The sequence below is a fragment of the Salvia splendens genome, chromosome 2 (assembly GCF_004379255.2).
Source record: "Salvia splendens isolate huo1 chromosome 2, SspV2, whole genome shotgun sequence".
In the NCBI taxonomy this organism is placed as follows: Eukaryota; Viridiplantae; Streptophyta; class Magnoliopsida; order Lamiales; family Lamiaceae; genus Salvia; species Salvia splendens.
The window spans coordinates 16,145,889-16,151,744 of record NC_056033.1 but is presented as its reverse complement, the minus strand read 5'-3'; positions in this window follow the sequence as shown (position 1 = coordinate 16,151,744).

Here is a 5,856-nt window from a genome sequence, read left to right as displayed (position 1 = left end):
CGTTCCTTGAGTACATGAGCACGTCGTCTTTAAAAGCTAGGACGACCTTGTCCAAATATGGGCGGAACACGCGGTTCATTAGGTTCATGAACACGGCTGGGGCGTTTGTAAGCCCAAAAAGGCATTACAGTAAACTCGTAATGGTCATATCTGGTGCAAAGTGCAGTCTTAGGTATACCGTCTTGTCGAACTCCCAGCTAGTGATAACCCGATCTCAAGCCCATCTTCGAGAATACGCTGGCTCCTCGCAGCTGGTCGAAGAGGTCGTTGATTCTCGGTAGAGGTACTTGTTCTTGAGGGTTAACTTATTTAGCTCTCGATAGTCGATACACATTCGTAAAGTCCCATCCTTCTTCTTCATGAAGAGTACTGATGCGCCCAAAAACGATACACTGGGTCTGATGAAACCCAGGTCTACTTATTCTTGTAATTGGATCTTAAGTTCTTCTTATTTCTTGAGCGCCATCCTATATGGTGACTGAGATAATATGACTGATTCAAGTCATTCCTTTAGTAATTCATTTCGTCTGGGTGATGAAGCTATTTCTAATCTTAGATTTCATCGCCAGGTATTGAGTTCTCTAATGCTTGCATCGATCGTAAAGGTAGTCATTGAGCTGCCATAATGATCTCGTAACCTCTCGCTCAGTTGAGGTAGTCTACTTTTACCGCTTTCAAGGTGCTTTTGAGCTTACTGCGACTCTTTCGTCATGATTTAGTACACACTTGTTCTACTCGCGTCAATCCTTGAATATTGGTTTAGTGCATGTGGAGGTGTTGGCTTCTTTCTCCCAACGCTACTGTCTCCATGCCCTTTTGGTTCGACTGAGCGATTCATGGTGAAATAATCTAGCATGACTTTCCAAAGTGATCTAGATCTCGTGTCCAGATTAACACAAAACTCTATCGACAGCTCCTTTCTGAGCTGCTTAATTGAGACGTGGCATATCGTAGAATAATTCGTCGCATTTTATTGCCAACGTTTGCCCTTGCTCTATATTATAGGGCTCTAAATCCTGTTCCCTTGCGATAACTTCTTTTAAAAGGAAAAATTCAATTTCTCCCTTCATAGTAGGGACGGTGAGGGTAGCGGTGCTATCACGCGTTCCTCTTCCCGAATGTCTCTCCAGCTTTAGCTTTTTTTTCCTGGCCACCTCTTAGACGAATCCCTTTTGCTGATGGGATTTGTTCCGTCAAACACAAACTACGAATACACTCGTACTTTCTCCATGGCTTTCATTATATGCCCATGATTGAGTCTTTGTTCTTGTGGCTTACTTATCTTACTCGGAGTAAGCATTTTGATCGTTCAAACTACCATATAGGTCTTTTACGTCTTCGGACATCATTTAATCCACAAATATTCCTTGATATTTCTCTACTCAAGGCTAGTTGCTTCTCTATACAACAAAATATTCGATCTTCCACCTGCTGGTCACAAGCGGTACGTAGATTCGAAGTATTTAACGCTTTGCTGTCGGTTATGCAACGCTTCTGGTTGGTGCATCATTTCCTGCACGTGTCTCCATGGGGACGTATTTATTATGCGTATCTGAAAGAAACTGAGACCATGCCTTTTTCTGCTAGCCTCGTATCAATAACTCAATGATTAATCTAATAGTCTTAACTTGGATTATTATTCACACAAGAGAGTATGACTGAAAATCTGAAGGGCTCCTGAATACCCAACTGGACAAGAATAACATCCCTTGTTCAACTTTTATGAATTTTCGTCGATAATCGACCTTGAAGGTAAGTACTGAGTTCATTCAAAGAACTACGTAGCTCAACTGGTTTCCAGGTAAACTCATAGAAGCTGAGGCTCACCCCTGGTGGGAGCTAGAAATAATCATGAGATGGGTCATGAAAACTGGATGGAAATGAATTAACTGTAAATTCCCATAGTAAGCTGCAAAATAGGACAATACAGTTGTCCAATTAGACTGAAAGGATCTGAGCATCAAGGACAGTGGTTCAAACATGTCATCGCCTAAGATGATCAACCACGAAAATTTATAAACGTAGGCGATTGCAATGAAGGAACATTGATCATGTTTCAAAGGCATCTTGATATCAAAATCACATCAATGATTTCATAGGTTCATTAAGGCAACGCACTGAAATGAACTATTCAGAAAAATCAGCTAGGCCAAACTCGTTAGGAAAAGTACAATATGCTTGCCTTAACTTCAAACTGCAGAAAAATTCTGAGACTAGGAATAATGCATGTATTGGAACTGAGATGGAATAATTTCACCTCCGTAGGAAAAATACTACAACACAGTTTTAAAATAGGGAGGTGAACAAGAGTTCCAACACAATATGAAATGTACTGAGAAAGTATTTAAAAGGCGCGACCATTCTGGGGGTCGGAACTGTAAGCATCATAAGAATGAAATTTCATTGCACGAGTCCAAGAAATCGGGATATGGATCTCCTATACTGTGGCTCAAAGGAGACAACAACAAATAACGATGCTTGAAACATAAAGGTATCCAAAATTTGGGAACTGAAACTGGGTTACCGCTTTCGTGAAAGAATGAAAGTGGCGTACTACTTGCAAAACGTGAGACAATCAGAAGTCTCCATAGACGATGTCTGAAGAATAAGCTTATTCTGAAGGTAATAGATAAAAGCAACTTAGAATTTATGACCGGAGCTTACACAGTCAAAACTTTACTCTTTATGAACGATGAGTCAAAGGGCTGCAGTCCATAAACTGGAAGTGAGTCTTACCTCGCATAGAAAAAGAAATATTGATATGTTACTTGGGAGTCAAACTAAAGTCAGAACAGACGGGGATACCGTCCTTTGGGAGGACTCTTAGAAAGAATTTCATTGGGAATCCAAGTAAGTACTATTGATTATAATCATCGGTTCTAGTTATGTGACACTCCTTTGTCTGTTCTCGTGGAGCTCGGACATGATAACTGTGTTCTAGGAAACCATACATTCCAAGATGGGGTTTCTCGTGTTGTTAAACTGATAACCGCAGCTGGAGGTCATGCTTTCATATCGTTCTCGATAACTTAGAACGCTGGTTCTTGTAAACATTGCATTCTCCATCGTGTTTCATAGCACGCTATAAGTATCATTTCTGGGTCACGTAGCCACTTGGACCTATTACTCTAGATTAGATCACTTTAGTGGATCGCGGGTACGATCTCTGTTTATGTAGGGATGCATCTCCCGAACAGGCTTGAAAGTACTCTATATTCGTTATGACTTGGTCTTTATAAAGACATTGGGAATTTCTTGGTTCATCGTCTAGTATACGTATATATATGCATACTATCTGTGTGTTCAAAGGAATGGACTTCCTTTAATTGCTGTCTATTGGTAGTACAATAGTACTCTCTGGTTCGTCTTTTCTTTCTCATAACTCCTTGGACTTAGAAGCTTCCCAAACTGATTGGTTTTAGTTGGTCTCATCGCCCTGGAAGGCGGTAACGAATTCTCGTTCTAATAGCGCTTGGTCGCCTATGTCTCACCTATGGTACTTTTCTAAAGCACTCTAGGTTCGCATACATAGTCCACATGACATTTACATTCATGTCAAGCTCTTTGATCATAAAACACACATACATTAAGCATATCGCATGCAAAGTATCAGCTATCACGTTGCCTCTTGCAAACATTTCAAATAAACATTTTCGTTCCCACTTAGGGCTGTGAAAATTCTTTTCTTTTTCTGAAAACTTAAAAAAAATTTCATTTTCCTTCTCAAAACGGAAAAAATATTTTCTTTCTTTAAAATTCTCTTTTCTGGACGAGCGGGCGTCGACCCCTGTTTCTGCTGCAGTTGATCGTGTCGAGCTGAGGTGTTGGGATCTTGTACTTAACATTATGTTCATCTTCTAGCCTAGTACTATCTTTTCTGGACTGAGGCTTAGAAGGAAGGTTCTTGGGTCAGAGCGAAAGAAAAGTGCTCTGATACCACTCTGTCACGACCACATCTCCCTAGTCAAAGAAAGTGTAGCTTTACCGCGACTAAAACATACTGAAACTGTCTCAACTCATCATAAGATGCTTAAATCAAAAGAAACATTGTCTGAAGTGTGTTGAGGGTACAAATCATGCTGAATCAGAGTAGTTATGAGAAATTGTCTTTGTTAAATGAATGTTCTGAATTTGCGCAACGGAAGAGTACCAAGACAGATGTAGTATGTATGAAGACACACTACACCCGCTACCTTCCTACTTATTTGGTCTTCTGTCCCAACACCTCCTCGGCTTCGACAACGATCAACCTGCACATTAAGAAAAACAATATGCAGGGCTGAGTACTTGATGCACTCAGTGGGCTTATGCCGAAAACTGTTTTCTTTTAGTTGTCAGCCAAGCTGAGTGAACGCGGGGTTTTACTGAAAATCTATCCCGGTCACTAAAATCTGTTATTTCTTTCTGAAAATAGACTGCAGTCTCTTAAACTTCTGATGATATGCCATATCAGTTGCGTGAATCGGGAATGTGGCCACATTCCACGACCACTGGGCCGGCCAACCTGGCGCTAGCTCACGACCCCTAGACCGGCCAACCTGGCGCTAGCTCACGGTCCCTAAGTGTACACTAGTCCGAGTAGGATTTACTGACCTACTGGGACCCGAATTCGATTTAACAGATAGGCAATCACAAAACAAAACATGGCATGACAACTCATTCAAATAATCATGTTTTTCTCATAAACACGCTTTAAAGAAAGAAGAGAAAGAAAGCCCACACATAATGTAGGATAGAAAAGCCCACCTCATTTGCTTAACTCTTTCAAACGGGCACTGTCTGACTTGAGATTTACTCGTCGAGCGACGACGTCCCTTTTCAAAAATAATATACTTAAATTAGGCTTTAAGTAATCATTGATCTTGCATGAATGCATGCCTAAGCGTGATCTTTTATTTTATCTCTTTCTTTCTAAATATTAGAGATCTAAATTCTGTAATTAAATCGGCGATTTAAATTGTTCTGAATCCGGCTGCCCCGTTCGGTTATAATTATTTCCCGGATTATCTTAAGTATTTTAAAATACTTTCTGTGACTATTAAAGTCTGCTTTAACTATTTATCGAATATTATTTCGACACGGCTTAATAGTACTTTTTCTTCCGTGGCTTAGGGAATAATTTTCGTCATGCTTTTAACTTGATCCAAGATAACGGCTTCAACCAAATTAATGGTTCTAGTAATTAGATTCTCAAGCCCAGCTGGAAATTTATTTATTCTGGCCCAGACTATTTATTTTCTTAAACAATCGGCCCAGATTAGGTGACTGGTCCAGTTTGGACCATTTACTCACTAGGCCCAAAGGAAATAAATTGGGCATGGCCCAACTACTCCCCCTTCCATCTTTCTCTTTCATTTTCATAACTTTTCCCCAAATTGAAGAAACAACTGGAAACGGGAAACCCTAGCCCCCCTTTCGTTCCGACGCCGCCTTCAATCAGCGCCGCCTCCGGCGTCACCCTCCATCGCGGCCGTTACGGTGTATCACCGCCTGTCGTCCGCGAGTTCCGTGTGGTCAGGACTCGCCGTTCCCTCGCGAACGGCCTTCGAGCACAGGGTCTGATGCCAACCCGTGAGGTCTCTGCCTCGTGCGCCGCCGAACGAGGCTCGGCGTACACCTCCGTCGCTCTATTGGCTGACGTCGCTGCCTCCTGAAGGTCAGCGCCGTCGTTGACGGCTCTGCGACTGCCTCTGCGGCCTCAGCTAAGTTTTCTCCCCCAGCTCAGTTTAAACGGATAAACTTGCTACGCTTACTTAGCTTTCAATGTAGTTGTGTTTTGTTGGTGAGGGGTTCTTCCCCAAGTTTAAGTTCGAAAAAAAATCTCAGTTGTTGCGGCTACTGCTCGTTCTCGTTATT